The sequence below is a fragment of the Myzus persicae genome, unplaced genomic scaffold, assembly GCF_001856785.1.
Source record: "Myzus persicae strain clone G006 unplaced genomic scaffold, MPER_G0061.0, whole genome shotgun sequence".
Classification (NCBI taxonomy): domain Eukaryota; kingdom Metazoa; phylum Arthropoda; class Insecta; order Hemiptera; family Aphididae; genus Myzus; species Myzus persicae.
This window is the reverse complement of record NW_019100526.1, coordinates 347,441-366,451: the sequence shown is the minus strand read 5'-3', so window position 1 is coordinate 366,451 and position 19,011 is coordinate 347,441.

Genomic DNA, 19,011 nt, shown 5'->3' with positions numbered 1-19,011 from the left:
CTATTTAATAATAATAATAATACTCGTATAGTAGTAGAAATGATAATAATAATGGTCAAGGTCTGGCGTGTGTGAGTGTGGGTATGTTCGTACCGAGTGGTGGGGCCGTGGTGTGCAGGAGCGTATCAGTACAGCAGTTCGTACAGGAATGATTCGTTTTGTTTTTGTCTTCCTGTAATTATACATTATAATAAATAAGTGTAATGTGTATATACATATGTATAATATATTATAGAATATTATACACACAATATATCAGCGATGTTGGGCGCTCGTAACAAAAAAACTCGTTTTTGCACGTTGTAAATTGTAGTCCATTTTACTGTTCCATTTCGTGTGTATTCGACGTGTAATAATAATATTATTCATGTAATTACCTGCGCTGGTGAGCAATATTCAGTCTCTTATATTTCTGAGCTTGATAAATAACTACCAACGTGTACCTATACTATAAAAACGTCGTGAATTCGAGATGCAGAAATGTGCGAGGGGGAGCTTTAAAAAAAAGAAACTTTTATTCATATTAGGTATTATTTTATAATATCGACGAACACTGCACAGGAGTGGACAGTCTGCAAATCGCAGTACAATATGGAGTATGAAATAATATAATTTACGCAACTTATGTTTAAATACGTCGTAGATATAATAAATAATAAAACATAAACCCATTTCTACACATTTTGAAGTATTAGAAAGAATGAACAATATTAATGAATATTAAATAGGTATTGAATAATTCATATTATTATATACCTACTATTGTGTTGGACATTTCAATCATCATTTTGTTGACTCGTCGTTACTCAAATCTTTTACATCGACCTCGGGAGTCGCGATATTGTAAAATCTCAACAAATCTAAAACGTTTAGATTTATAATATTAGACGACCAAGAGTGTCATGAATACCAGTTACCAACATTTTACCAACCACTTGCAGACTGCAGTGTTCGATGTTTTATTTCATTAACCTAGTACCTATACCTACGCATTATTATAAAATAATTAAGGCGATGCAAATAAATAATAATGACAAATAACTATAATATAGGTATGCGTAAACAAAACAAGATGTATTTTGAATATTTTTATCAGTAGGTAGGTCACCAGACACCAATGTTTATTGGTTTGCGAAAATATGTTTTAATAATTAAAAACAAAATTGTGAAGGGTCTGGACCCATCGATTACAGCCTTGTTTGAAGATATAATTAAGTGATGTTGGGGGCTTCGCCCCCCTATAATTATTTACGATATTTTAATTCGTAATTTCTAATTTAAGTAGGAATGCAAATTTTTTATGTAATCAGAGTTCCTATACTATTTCTTTTCAAAAACAAGCACTGAAAATGAGGGTCTTCTCTACTTAATTTTTAACTTACTCTCCAGCCTCCACTCTAAAATAATAACAAAAAAATAAAATATATTCCTAATGGAAATACCAATTGATCACCAAAAGCACAAATACACAATGTATTGAGACATTGTACATAATACCGTTAATGTGTAGGTACTCTATAAACTATATACAATATACAATATACATATTATATAATATATATTAGTGGCATTTATTATTTTACCTTATGGTCTATAGAGTACAGACTGTGCTACTGTAGTTTATACTCTATATATAGTCTGTAGGTACTCACTGGTATCTACCTACCTACTAATTAGTTTTAAAAATAGGAGTATACGTACACTCGTAATACCTATATTAATATTGAGATTTTACAACCATGTATTCAAAGACTATAAATATAATCTAATTAATATTTAGTCCTCGAGCACACATATTTTACAAAATACTCCAAAAGTGAAACTGCATAGGTACAGTGGCATCGTGAACATTTTTGCTTGCGAGACTACATTTCAGTTACACCACAAACATTTTTTATGAGCTGAATATTGAAGGGGACGAAGTTGTCCTTCACCCAACATAACATGATTTCATGATAAATTCATATAATTTTCATAATTATTTAAAATGTATATTGATATTTATAGAGTATTGATCATCATTGACAAAATAATTTTAATAATTGGATATTTTAGTAGCATTTTTTTTTTTTACCTTGCATTTAACTATTAATTTTAATAGTGTGTACATTTTTAAGATTTTGAGTGGAGGAATAAATGTACCTATTGGTTTTACAATGATGTGCTTTATTTTTTTTTGTGTGTGGCTGGACACCTGCTTTTACAGTATACAATTTTTTTTAATTTTTAACTTCAATATCTTTGCTAATAGAAAAGTAAATCTAGTTAGTACGTTTTAGAGGACATAATTAATGCCCAGTACTCTTCGAAATAACAGGATATACAACACAATCCGATAAAAAGCCGCAAATTTTAAGCAAAAATAATTTTTTTCGTCAAAATCAATTTTCCTATTTTGTTAACTCAAAAACAAATAACAGCAAATTGCTGAAATTATATTGAAACTATTTTTTTTTTATTAGCCTTTTGCATTACAAATTTCAATGTTAGGTAACTCAACATTTACTGCACAATACACAAAATCACACCATTAAAATGTGCAAAATTAAATGAGTAAAAAACGATATTATTTTGTTCATAGCAAGTTTCGAATTAATATGTAAATATTAGAATATTATTGTAATCACATTATACTTCTATATATCTAAAATTACCAATTGTCAATTATCCACAGTACTTAAAAATATTTTTAATTATCACGTTAATCTGTTTAAACTAATATGTAAATTGTCACATAACACTAGATATAGATAGTCTTAGGCTAGGAATGTCTTATGTTTAAAATAAATATTTAAAAAAAAGAGTTAAAAAAGTTACGCTCTCAGTGTGCAAGCCGGGGATTCAAAAAGAGTGTGAGAAGGTTCTCAGGGGTTTTCTGTTAGGTGTAGGGTGCAGAGTGGGGACTCGTTATACCCAGTTTATAGGAGTGATAAGGTAAAAGTATTTGTATCCAGTGCGTAGTCGATTGTATTGAAATATAATAAATCTAGGTACATTTAATTTGTTTAACCATGTTGTGTGAAGTAAGTTCGCGACTATGTTTTTATATCTTAAGGCGAATTCCACTGGGAGATTTTTCCAATGTGACGTCCTCAGTTTTTTAAAAACCGAATGGGCGTTTGTATACTCTCCCGATTTTAATGACAAGTAAACTCTCCCGGGTCTACTCCAATACAACCTGATGAGAACATGTAAACTCTCCCGGGTCTACAATACTTCAGTACTACTAATCTAGGGAAGCATGGGGCATTCTTCGTATTACGAAGTTGGTAAGGTTGGAAAACTTGGTTGAGCCATTATAGTCAATATCGTTTTAAATATTAAAATTAAAAATAGGGTTAAGGTAGTAAAATATTTAAATATTTAAATTACGTATACTGGTTAACGGTAATACAATTGATAATAATAATATATGTTATACATTTTAAAGTAATAATACACTTAAATAAATTATGGTGATCCAAACACAAAAATTGCCATACATGTGTACATTCATGCATATTGAGTATTGTTCTATAATTAAAATTAATTTTAATTGCCACACACTATACAAAATTGTTAAATTAAAACGACAACATTAAACTAAAAACATTTATAACATTTATTAAAATATACAAAAGAAATATAATTCTTAAAAATAAATTAACTATTCCAAACGGAAATTTAACCGCCTAGATTTTTTACTCATCTCATTAATTACTTCATCAAAAGTAATATCTAATATTTAATAAGTTGAAGTCAACAAAAAAAAGTCAAAGGGGGGATATAACCTCTAACCTTCCCCCCCTTTTCCACGCCATTGGTGTAGCAATAACATTTAAAACAACTCAGGAGAGCTTACATATTTACTTCAGGTAAACATAAAGTTAACCCGGGAGAAATTACACATTTCCTTCATGTAAACATGATATTGACGAATGACCAGGGTGAGTTTACTATTTGTAAAAATCGGGAGAGTTTACCATCACCCTACGGAATACCTCGAAGATATTTTTTATGAGGGTCCGAATAATTCGGACCGAATTTAATTTGTTGATGAAAGAAGATATTCACTCTTAAAAATGTTGATAGAAAAATGTTTGCTTGGTCAAAAAGCTTAAACATTTATATTGTTCTTATAGTTATTTAAAATATTAAAGATACATAGTCACGATTTGTATCTAAATATTTTAAGTTCAAATTTGAGCGAAATTCGATATTCAAACAAAAAACTATACATCGTACCTATAGGTACATTATAATACTATTGTCATTGAATATATTAATTATATAATTATAAATCAATACTGTATATTGAATAGTTTAAATAGATTAGTTGTATAATAATCTTAATATTAGTCTAAATATTTTTAAAAAAATGTTGTACATACTTAGTAAATAACACATTACGCAGTTATTGGCAAATAGGTTTCAATAAGTTCCCACGGTTAATATTTTTTTAATTACACAACATTTTCAACCTTTTTTTATTTACCTTGCAGCAGTGCAGTGGTATTATATAGGTATATCAGTTGTAGTTTTCAAGAACACTACGCAAGTGCGTCAAATAACATTGAATGCTTAGAGTCTTTTAATTATTAAGGATATGGTGATATATGATAGCTATCATCAACGAATTCAATCAAATGATAAAATCTCTAAGACTGTAGTATAAAAACGTATGGTTTATCGAATTATAATTCTCTACCTAATGAATATTATATTTCTGATTTCAAAAACCAATCGTCGGAGATTTCAATAGTTTTGACACGAAGTCTTAAATCAGTTAAAACCATTCAAGTATATAATACGTGCCAGTATAATATTTCGTTCCGTTCGTATTAATTAAATCCAGTGATTTCAATTCGGGACGATGATGACCACAGCAGCGATCACGGCTTTTAGAAATGTTGGCCATTTTTGCAGTTTCCACCGGTGCAAACAACATTTACTTGTTTCCTATACATTTTTGGAGTGGGTGATTCAAAATAAAATGTATTTAATGCCACGGACGTATATGAGTATTTTATTATCAAGTCCTAAAACGTCCCTAGCGTCATTGTCGTTGCCTCTTACACGTTTCAACTCGCCCTGCTCATAAAACAATAATAATAACTAATAGTTATTATATGAATATACTATCATTATAACTAGTATTATACGCACACATTAACGTTCTTGTGCTCCGTGAAATTCTACAAAGGGGCTGAGCCCCTACCTCCATGTTCAGTACGCGCAGTGTTGGCCGTTGGGTAAATTACTTTCAAAAAGTAATGGAATTACGTTTCTCGTTACTTCAAATATTTTTATTTAAATTACATTTGCGTTAGTTAAAAATATTTTTATCACGTTACGTTACTTTTTCATAAATAAAGTAGTGCGTTACAAATAACGTTACTTTTTTTTTTATTTCTGATAACAGTTATCATTTTTTTTTAAACCATATTAAATACATATTATTATACACTTTACAATCATAGATTCATAGACCTAGTGATAATAGCCTATTATGTACAAATTACAAAATAATATTATGTAAATAAACAATCATCTAATCTATTATATGGCTATTATTATGGTTTAAACTCAAACTACACATGTCTATAATACTAGTAATAAGTAATGGTAATACCTATGTTATTCGTATTCATATAAAATGTTATATTCTTAGTATTATTACAATTTACATTTTGGTTAGGTAGTATATTATAGTATTAATTATAAATGGTGACTGCAGTCTAGTAAGGTATTAACATCGATGTAGGTAGGTATATCAGTTTAAATGTGTATTTAGAACAATAGCTATGTAGGTAGACAGGAAGTATAGTAGTAAATCATAATTCATTTTAATTCAATTTTATTTTTAAGCCGAACTCTTTTCTTTCTGCTAATGGAGTAATAACACTGGTTGATACCGAGTTGCGGTCGAGATTAAAATAGGTAAAAAAAAAATCCCAGTTGCGGTCGGGATCAAAACAAGTAAAATATCAAAATAGGTAAAAATCCTAGTTACGGTAAAAAAATATGATTAATAATTATTATGTTTTAAAATATTTATATATTTACATTTGTGATATTAAACCGGTTCATATTTGTATGATACACATTTCACAAATGTCAGCGAGTCAATTTGTTTTTTCAAATACTGTTGTATTTTATTTTTAGTAAATTTCTAATTTATGCTCTCGCTTTTTTATTAGTTTCCAAATCTAGTGAATTGATTTTTGAATATGTATCAATCTGAATATTTTTGACACATTTCAAAAATTCAAATATGTTGGGATGTGACGATCGGTTCTCAGTTTTGAATTTAGAATTGAACGCTTCACTTCCACTATTCGTTCTCCAAACATCATTGTTCAAAGCTGCCCAGAGTGTGGTTGAAAAAGTAGCATCATTCCCAATATAATTATCGACTAAATACTAAATAGTCACTAAATTCAGTAACTCTTGAATCTATATGTTGTTCGGCGATTAAATCTAAAAACACTTTTCCCACTTCATCTGGAGGGAGAAAAGTCAATCCATAAACGTATTGTAACCATTAATCGTTAACCGGATACTGATCGCAATTAAGACGTTAATTTTACCTTCAATATTATTAAGACCGCAATTCGACTATGGCGACCGCAACTCGGACAATACCATAACATTAAATCCTGGAATGTCTATTATCGGAATCGACGGAATCAAAAATAAATAAAATTGATTCTGGATATCTTATCGGTTTGTTTTCGTAATACTTTTAAAACTATTATTTTAGTAAATAACGTGGAAAATAACGCTTTAATGCGTTACTTCATAGAAATTACTTTTAAAAAGTAATTGCATTACAATTGCGTTACTTTAAGTAAAATGTAATGCAATTACTGCTGCGTTACTGAAAAAGTAATTGCGTTAAGTCACTACCCAACACTGTCAGTACGCCTCTGTGTCAGCTTATAATTTTTAGGATATTTGGTAGTGTGGTATTACTGGTATTTTTATGCAACTATTAGTAATTTATTTTTATTTTAGTGTATTACTTTAACTGTATGACTGCGTGATAAATATTTATTGATTCATATTATAATCGTCTAATTTATATTTATCCGTGGTATATAAAAATATTTCATGACTAACATATTATCTCAATCCTCGGGGAGTTATTAATTTTATAACATTGAGAAGAGCATTTTACTTTTGGTTGCATTTGATCTGTTTTATTTACAGAAGGATTCACCTAACGATCTCACCTCCTTTTTTCTTCAATAATATCTAATTTCCGAAGTTATTAAATATACCTTATTACTATATTTTTTTAACTCTTGAGATTTTTTTTTGTATTACGTTAAATGGATACAAGTCTTGAGGAGACACAAATCTTTGTTTTATCTTAAAAACCGACGTATAACTTAATTGTTATATTTATTTAGATCGTATTTACACAGAATAAGACAATTATTTCAACGTTAAAAATATGTTATCTAATAAAAATGAGACGCCATTGGCAATCATTGCTCCGAAATTTATAATTTATTTTCCGATTTTACATTCTTAATCCACTCTCTGAGTAGCACTTGCAGTGTATTGTGTACCTACTTCAATATTTGTATTACTACAATGTTTGTCTAAAAAATGTATATAAGTACGGGCATAACTATAATGTAACTGTATGTAAGTTGTCCTTAAATATATGCTTTGAGGGCTACAAAAAATTGTACATGGTGCAGTTTTCAATGTTTAATATTATTTTTTATGCGTACATTACGTAAGTACATCCATTCCTCACCTATTCTAAACTCCAAGCAACAATTCGCCAACTGACGTCAAGACGTCAACTCGATCTGCTTAAATTAGCTTGCGCCTTAGAGTGCTCAAATACGTATATATATATTATACACCTATATAATATATTAATATCTACGCACGTATCTATATGTACCTAAATATATAATTATTAATAGTACTGCATCATTATACTATTATTAGTTAACACGTTTATATATTTAGTTACTTATTATAGTATCTCTATAGGGCTATATCTATTATTATTAAGTATTCTGAACAACCATAAATATCATATTATTATATATCTACACATTATAAGATTTAGCTCTGTTGTGAAAACTAATATACAACAAATATAAATGCGTTTGTCTACGCTTCACATGCGGACTATATTTGTTATTTGTTAAAAGACAAGGCCATATGTCTGCGTCCTGATTGGCCCCTACCTCTGATGTTTAAAAATGTCTATTTTTCATATTTGTACAGAACCACAAAGACTATTTTTTTGAGGGTGTGATTATAACAACTTATAAGGGGTTAAGTATAGGCAATTCGACAGAAAACTAAGAAAAACGAAAATACTTTAACTTCAAAACGTTACTTTACGCCAGTTAATTTTTTCTAAAATAAATTTAGTCAGAAGTTCTATGAATTATTTTTGGTCGATTCGTAGGTGGTCCGTTAGTGTCCTTACCAAGTAAATAAGGAATGTAATGAAAAAACACGTTTTGGTACTTAAAATACTTAGATAGCTAATATAATAAGTTATTATTAATACTTAAATTTTTTTACTGTGAAATGATAGTTAGTATAGTTATTACTAGGTACGGAATTTTAGATTCTAAGCAGAGCGATGAATGTATATTGATTTTACAATGAGTATTTTTTTTTTGTAGGTATATACAATATTATAATATGTGACTGACACAGTATACAATTTGGGTGTTATATAAAATTACCTTCGTTTATTGGGAAATTTAGATGATGAATAATGATCTATATTTATCCTATAAAATTTAATTTATTAGAAAATATAATATTTTTTTAACATAAATATGTTAATGGGCTGGATACAAGATTTTGTTCCTTAGCGTTTTTTTGTAAGATTTTCGTTGCCATGATTACTGGTTAGTGGTTATAGTTATGGGTATAATTATTATTTATTTAGAACCTTAGTCCATATTTAAACAATTTAATTACAAATAAAATAAAGTTTAAATAGCTATTAGAATTTTAAGCTTAAAAGTAGATATTTCAGGAATTATGAACTGTTATGCAACTTACCAGAATTAGAGACATATATAATTAAATACAAAAAAATGATTCTTATTTGACAATTTTTTTTGATTATTTGTAATTAAGTAAAAAATTGACATATAACGTACCACGCTACTTGATATTTTTGGAATTATGTTAAAAACCCAAGAACAAATTTATGATTCATACATTTCTTATGAAGTGAAAAACATCGAGTAGCGTGCTTTTTCCCCGCTAGATTTTTCAATTTTATTTTCACTTGTTGTCGCATGTACTGCTTTCGTTGCACTTTGATATGTATAGTAACTCCGTTGCTTTGCACTTATACTTCCGTGTCTTGCACTTAGGTACATACTTACATCGGTCCGCGGTCGTATTTTTGAGTCTTGACTTCCCTAATTGGAAAATATCCGTGCTGTCCCCCGGAGTGAAATTTTTTTTTGTGGCACATCATCGACTTCCGGAAATCTTTCTTTGCAAATTACAAATCTGTTTTTACGGTATATGTTGAAATACGTTCTGAATATTCATATATATTATTGTTATAACTGTAAAAATATGTAATAATATGTGGACTGTCCCACTGTAAGAAAGCCGATAAAAACAAACAAATTAACTGATCCATATCTACAGATAATAATCCGTGCTTAATCCAGCCTTGTTATTTTGACTACGACCTTAACGATTAATTATCATTATCTACATTATCCAATATATGAAAGGTATTTTATGAGACGCTTAAATACGTACAAATTGTAAACTTTGCCCATATAACAACCCATATTAGAACCTAAGTGACCTACATATAAGACCTGTACACGAAAGATAGTAGAATAAATGCTCCGATTTTCGACTTCCTGACAGTAAATAAGATGTAGTTGGTACTTTTGAATGAGAAAAATAGAAAATGTCCAGTATTTTTGAAAATAATCGGGAAGAAAAACAAAAGCAAATTGATAAAAATGAGAATTTTCCAGAAAAAACAGTTTATGGCGAAATCAATTTCACCAAATGTTTATATTAGCTTATTTCTCTACCGACGGTAAAATTTTCAAAATATTTTGACAGTTCAACTTATTATATTTGTAGACATTTGATATTTGAAATTTTTTTCTATAAATATCGATGAACAATTTTCGCTTGTCCTAAATGTTTAAAAATTTAAGACAAGGATCATCATATTATTATAACGTTTTTGTTATAGCAATTTAATAATGTTAACCCTTTCAATACCACTGACGCACATAGGAGCGCGTCATCATTAAAATTGCCCTCAGGCTCACTGACGCACATACGCGTCTTGTATATTTTGTTATTAATAAATAATTTTAAGATATTGGTGCCTCTGAAATATAATAGTACATTTTATGAAGATTAAAAGATATCAACATCTTTATTAACTAATAAAATATTCAATCATACAGAAGAACCACGAAGACTATAGAATTCTAGTCTTCACGAGAAGAACATATTTTAGTTTTATCATCTGAATTGGTTCCCTAAATGTTATCATTCTGCATCTGCATGGGTCGTTATTTTATTCGGTTCTAGAAGGCAATAGTTAAATATTAATGCGATACCTATACTAAAAGGATTAAACATAAGAAAGATTTTTTGTATTAAGCATTTCATACTACTTTAACTTTTAAGTTCAATTTGGATGAAATGATATATTTAAACGGAGAAAAACAATTTGAATTACCTATTTTGTTGTAATTCAAAAATATTTTTAGTTAGATTAATTGTATATCTTATGCTTGTTCAGTATTCATAGTTTATACCGTATTAGTGTATAATATTACATAGCATGTGTATACACTGTGTATGATATTTCATCTATTCCGTGGTATTACTAACTGTTAAATAAATTACTATAATAATTAATAGTAATTTATTTATATGATAATAAATTTGATGACGGTATCCGCTCAGAATTGTTTTTCTTAGCAATGGTTTATCATTGAATTCAAATTTAACACATCCATTGCAGTGACCTACTCAATGATATTTACACTCAACTCCTACTGTACAGTAGAGCGGTTGCCTATACTTCCCCTCTTTTGCAGTTTAACTCTTTAAACTAATTATGTCCAACGATATACTTTTCAAAAAATATTAATTACTTTTATGTTTAAACGTGAAGATTATACGAAGGTATAGTGGTTTGTATATTATTTTATATTTACATATAATGTATTTGTTATTACAAAATACATTTGTGTATACCTTATCAAACCTACTATTAATATATTATACAGATATACGGGGCATTTAATACTATGCATCGTAGCAATAAGAATTCTGATATCGATTTCTACAAACATATATCCTTAACATAATTTTCTCTTATTAACATAATTTAAATTCACGGTATACTTTAGGTGGACAACATTTTTAAGTGTAATAAGCGTATTATGATATTGCTCATGTACCTATTTGTAATCAGATTTCGTGAGTATAAGCAATAAAGAATAAAATATAGTTTCTATAATATAATAGCTAAGTATTAACTGATTTATGATTATACATGCACATTGCATATAGTCGCATCAACTATAATAATGTATGTACTGTAATTATGATATTTAAGTATTATAGGCACAAACATTATGTTAAAATTTATTATAATACTACCTAGAACCTACATGACATATTCATTTTTTTTTAAGTCATTAAAATATTACGGCAAGCATTACTAATCAGTACCGACGATTGATGACAACTTTAACAACTTAATAAAACATTTAGTAAAAATGCTAAATAGTAATAGAAGTACCTATTATATAAAATAATATTAATTATAATTATTATATCATACATGTGATTTGTTTTTGGCAAAAACGAGTGCAACTTACCGTATTACTAATATCGAAATAAATGTATTTTGAAATATTTAATATTTTAGAAGTATAGGCTGACAGTGCCCAACACAAACATTCCGAATGCAATTTTCATATGTATGTGCGCAATTGTGCAATGATTTATCATTGAATTCAAATTTAATACATCTATTACAGTGACCTACTCAATGAAGAGGTACACTCAACAGTCAACATCTACAATACAGCAGTCCGTATAATAACCCGATTTTTTAAAATTGTATCTGCAAAATATACTATATAAATATTATGGATCACTCAACACAATCTGAGTGAATAACGACGAATTTAACTACAGTAATATTATCATTCAAAATATTACGGTTATCGTTTCTATAACTATCTCGATTACTTACCTACCACCATTATTATTATATTACGGCGCCCCATGTATATATATAATATATATAATATATGTATATCGATATTAAGTTCGTTATTTTGCATTCGTATACAGTATGTAAAATATGTAAATATGTCATTATAATAAATAATAATTTAAATTTATGTAGCTAAAGGTCAAGTTGTCAAAGTGAAAAAAAGATCAATTAAAAAGAAAAGGAAACTAAATCTCAAACCTCAATTGTGTCACAACAATCATTATAATATTCTCAAAATATTAAAAATAATATAATCATAATTATATAATAATAGTATAGACAATAAATGTATTGTAGGTATACATGTATTATGTATAATATTATGTTTATTGTTATAAATCAAGAACCGTGGCTGCATAAATATTTAAAATACTATATAGTCTATAATTCTATATAATTGTAGTAGGTAGTTACGTGTATATTTGTATGTATTTATATTTATTGTTAGATTTTACTAAAATATCAACCAACAGTAGTATGAAGTACAAACATACATACAATTTAAAAATCGAATAAAAATGAAAGCTTGACAGTTGACGGTTGGAGTGGCCAAATAAAACTATTTTATAAAATATAAATTATTTATAGTTGACTGATGATCTAAGTGATCACTTAACCTTGTGTGGTTTTTCTTTTGACATTTTCCATAGGTTGAAAATTTACCACAAAACTCAATGTCATGTGCCAAATAAATGAAACTAATTGGAATCCTATGTTGTCGGTGACAATTATTTTGATTTCATATTGTATATACCTTTATAGTGCCATTATATTAAAAACGTATTTAATTAAAATTATACCTATCCATAGTATAATTTTAGGAAATACTTCTAGAATAATAAATACTAAATTTAAATAATTACATCGTTCTACACTGGCGTCTTACTATATTTGAGTAGAAATATTGCCAGAGGGAAAGACGCATATTTTCAATTTCGGTCTCCTGAATTCAAGTAAACTGAACTCCAGTACACCGGGACTCTGTAGTTAATGAAGTTTTGATTGAGAATCTTAAAACTTGTTTTGGTGGGTAATACGGAATTAGTTCTCTGGCCAAATAATTTGTAGTTCAGAAATGGTTCCAGAATCCAGATAAAAATTACTTATCATTAAACAACTTTTCGAATTAGTTCTGGTACAAATCTGTAATTCTGTATTCTTATGATATTTCGTTAGGTTTTTCAAATTCACAATGTCAGGTGTCTGGAAAAGCTTATACATATAATTCTCCTTCTTCCTTGGTTTCGGCCATTCAAGACCATGCCTCCAGATAAACATACTGCCACCTATCTCTATCATCTGCTACTTCCTGCCAATGACTCTCCGGCTCCATTGTTTCAGCGTCTCTCTTAACGCAATCCTCCCATCTTAAACGCGGTCTTCCAAGAGGTCTCCCCCCTACTGGGTTTTCCTCTATTACTCTTCCTATTAATGAGTCATGTTTCCCTCCAGGCATGTCCTGCCCAAACTAATATACATATAATATTGTATCTAATAGAGTTCCGAAAGCAAAAGTTTATTTGTGCAAATATTAAACATTTAATGACTGCCAAATTTTGAATTTACAATAATTCGAATAACTAACGAAAGGATTATATTACATTATAATCGTGGACCTTGGAGTATACTGAATTTATATTTAAATATTTTATATTCAATGAATATTGAGAACGCAACTACACTTTAATGTTTTATACATTTAAAATAAAGACGACTATATAGTATATATTGTCTATAGTACCTATTATAGTTATAGATCAACAGATGTGGGTATAGAATAAATACCGAATTATTGAGATTGACAACATTTGTTTTTGGCAAAAACGAGTGCAACTTACCGTATTACTAATATCGAAATAAATGTATTTTGAAATATTTAATATTTTAGAAGTATAGGCTGANGTGTCTATAGTACCTATTATAGTTATAGATCAACAGATGTGGGTATAGAATAAATACCGAATTATTGAGATTGACAACAGTAACGTATTTTATAGGATAGGGCTCTCTGGTGGAAAATTATCCCTGGCCGAATCTCTTTAAAAATATTTTATACTGTAATCTTATCTTTAATTGCTGTTTATAGTTATCTAGATATAATACAGCCAATTAGTTTTTATATTTCCATTTAAATTGTTAAATCCTCAATATTTATTTATAGGTACCTATATTTAATTAAATATCAAGGTGAGGATTGAGGAGGTCGATAATATAGGAAACAATCCATGTGAAAGGTTCTAAATGCATTTAATTTTTAGCTATTAAAGTCTCAAAAATGTCTTCAAGGGTGTAATTAAATGCAGGGTGGATGGGTAGCAGTGGGCACCCCTGACAGGCGAGTGGTGGATATATGATGTACATATTATGTGATATAAATAAGTGATAACAGCCGGCGAGGTCGTATAATTATTATAAAAGGCAAAATATATATATATACCTAATAAGAATTAGTACCCGGTATCTAATTTATCTTTATGACCATGCTTGTATAAATTAAACATTATAATAATATATACAATATTACATGTGTATTAATTTATAATTACGTGACACATTTCGGACGGATTGACAAAAATTAAAAATACAAGTCACATAGTTATTACTGTTATTAGTAAACGCGACATATCCAATTCTTTGACAATAACATTAATATGATAACTGCAGATAGTAAAAACATAGACGCAGTTTATTTTGTTATGTGTTATTTTATTACACTATTATATATTATACCAGACCGCCACAGCGTTAGTATTATGATTTATTATGATTTATAGCGGTGACGCGTATCCGACTGTATAGAGGAAATATTTTTTGAACAAAAATTATTATATTATTATTATTATTATTATTATTATTATTATTATTATGGTATCGTTGCAAATATTTCATAACGGCTATTACCGATGTGCGACGACAAAGCTAATTCCCACGTTTAAAATATTATAATATAATGTGCCCAACAAATTCGACCGTGAACTTCACAATTGGCGCACTGCGAAATGCACTTGAGAGATGATAGATATTGTATGGACCGACGCGGTTAGGATGTGTTTTGCGCGATAAAAGAGTTCGACGCGCAAATTTATTAAACGGATTAGGTACTGCCCGTATTTATAAACAGCGGTATAATTAATTAATGATTTCATCAATGATAACAATTATTTGAGTTATCGATTTCATTCACAGGTATTATAGGGTATTTGAAGTTACTGGAGCCCGTGTACGTCTGTACTCTGTATGGCTGCATCCGAGTTGGGTCCCGAAATTAAAATTTCCTCTAGCAGTTGGGTCCAGAATTATTTTAGGTACTACCTACACAAGTTGGATCCCAGATTATTTTCGGTATCACACTAATTGGGTTCCGGATTTTTTTCGGTAAATATACTACACTAAACTAACGTTTTCCTTCCCATTTTTATAAACTGGCTCCATTTATAGGATTGTCTAAGATATATTATTGATTACGTCATGGTTAGGTATGGTTAAAATTATTTTTTGTCAGTAAAAATATGCCTAAATAATTAAAATTTTATAAAATATGATAAAAATAGATAATATAAATATACAAACAAAAAAAATGTCGAAAATCTAATATTGAAAATAAAGATGTATTTACTATTTAATATAAAATACAATTTAAAAAAAATCACTGTAAAATCTATAAGATATATTACATAATATCATTCGTTGCAGATATTTATCTGTAACACGAAGTGAAATATGAAGACTATATTATAGTCATATAGGGATCAACAATTGAGAGAAAAATTAAATTAATTTTGAATTACATATCATATATTTGAATCGTATTCTATATTATGTACAATATACCTATGTTTATTTGTATTAGCTATTTTATATTTACTTAGAATAACCAGTGTTGAGAACCCGACACGGATGCGCTGCTTAGGCGCCCGCTCCGTACTATCGGTATAGTCATAAACGCAAACACACAATTTTTTTTTTGGAGGGGGTGACTTAATTTCTCCTTAATATTAGTTATAAGAAAACGTGATAAGATTTTTTCCGAGTTCATTGTATTTAATACATTACTTAATATTTCATTATTATAATAGTAGGTACCTATTGCTTATATATTATATATTTATATATCATATGAATAACTATAATATTATTGTCAATTTAACTTTTGAGTCAATATTAGACCAATTTACTGTAGAACAGTGTAAATATAGGCTTATGGTAGGCCGTACTGCCGTAGGCATTAGCATAAAATTAATCTTAATGTTTTTAAAATTTCATGGTGACATTGTGTATCAAAAAATATACTAATATACGTAAAAGTTTCATATGGCCGCAAAAAATATTTTTAAATTACAAAAAAATTACCAAAATCATTTAAATATTTAATTTTGTACAAATTTGAATTCAAAATGTCTGTGAATTGTGCCCATATTTTAAAAATATTTTTATATAGTTATAAGAACAACTTATGAGGGATCACTGGGATCATTTATTACATATTAAATTGGAAAGCTCTTTAACCAAGCATTAACTTCTTGTTAAACATTTAAGAGAAACTTTAACGTTTTAAATGCCTATACAAAATAATATACAGTAAGTAAAATAGTTAAAACAAGTTCAAATATTTTGAAAATTTCAATGAGCTAGAAAGCGACGCGATGCAGGTTATTTAAATAAAATAACAGTAGAATACTAGAATGTTTTTATTATTAATACCTACTTTTAAATTGGATAAACTACATAGTTTATACTCAATGGCCAATGCTAATAGTGTATTGTATTATATATTTATATTTATATTTTAGTAATTTGTTTATTATTAGTAATATACAACATATTTTAAAATAATTCTAAATATATTGAAAAGTCAATGCGTATTTAAAATATTATACTAGGTACCTAACTAAAAATTTCAAATCCTTTTCAATTATAACAAAATAACTATTATCTTCGTTTAAATTTCTAATATCATCATCTAAATTTGAACCAAATTAAAATTATGTTACAAAAAATATTTAAATTTCTATGAATAGCTTAAAAAGAGTAAAAAAAAAAAAATTATAACATAGTATTTGGAGAAAACTTTAGTACAAAAATAATGTAATGGGAAAAAGTTAGGGGAGGAGATTTTCTAATTGAATACCTCCTGGTGTAATACGTACAAGTTATTATTTGTCCGTAGAACATTAATCATTATTATGGTGTGGGGTGGGAGATCACTTATTCCATAAAGGGACTCAACCCCTTTCCCACTATATGCGTGTTTGTCCAGGGGTTATTTACCTATATATTGTGCATATAAAATATAGTAAAGACACTATAATATGGTTCATGGAGTATAGAAGTACGCTGTCCACACAAAAATTATTGATTTTGGTAGTAGATTTTTATTATATTACATAATACATTATAATCTACCTATAGACTATGTTTGACAGCTATACGGAAAATTAATATTTTATACACGTATAAAAATAATAATATGCAAAACAAGTAACAACTAATGATGGCGATTCAGTTGAGTGTGCGAGTTTCATAAATCCGGTCACGGTTGTGGGTTGTGCAGCAGTAATGTGTTTTTCATGGGAATACCGTTTGTGGTAAAACCTAACGTTTTTTTACTCATTACTATTTATACGTAAGTATAAGTTCATATTAATAGTAGCAATAAATTCCTGACCACTGGCAATCGGTTGTTTTAATCTATACTATTCGATAGGTACTTTATTTAGTACTTATCGTGTTATAATGATTCAAATATAAACTGCCAATTTTGTTATGATGACATTTTTTTTCTAAATAACTGTGAAAAACTAAATAATTTGTGCTAGTCATCTGGAACTGGATGAGTAGGTTAACCTATCGGCTATCATCACATGGAGTGTTATTGTATAGAGTAATATTAGCCACCAAGTCGTAATATTTTCGTAATTGCTGATAAATGAATAACACAATAATAAGGTCTAACCTTACTTGAGCTAATAAAAAGATCATAAAATGCAGTATTTAAATAATTTAAAGTAGGTACTAGGTACTCCGTACATATAGTTACTAAGTGACCTACAACCTATGTGATATTGAGGTAAAAATATCAAAATATTTTGTTGTATAGCTTATAAGTATTTAAGTCACGTAGAAGAATATAATACTATAATTTGTGGGGATCAAACATTTTACCACCATTTATTCCTTTAATGCCTAATGCATTTTATTAAAATTCTGATATATGGAATTACCTATGCATAACTGCTTTAATACATATTATTTAACATATAATTACTAAATATCTACTTAGATTGTATATACCTACCATAGTACATTAGTACCATTGACACAAGCAAATTTTTTTAAATACGAGAACCTTTTCTTACAGTACATTTTTAAGCAGATGTTTTTTTTTTTGAAAATGTTGATGATGACCTATCTAAATTAATATTTGCAAGAGTTGTTCCTGATTTATTAAAATGTGTGTATGCAGGTACTAGGAATTATGATTTTTCACAAAACATAAAATGTATTATAATATTTATGGTAGGCATGTACCTACTTATTAAATTGACAATGTTACAGAGATCCGTAAAAATCTGTTTTTATTTCTTAAAAAAAGTTTAGCTTACCTACCTTGTCATAATTTGTACAATTTTAATAAAGTTCACGGTGTAGGTAGATACGGTACCAAAAGTACCTATTACCTCAGTAGCTGCAGCCAGCAAGTTCTTCAAAATTTTAAAGACTATGTCAAACATTTTTTTGTAGTACTC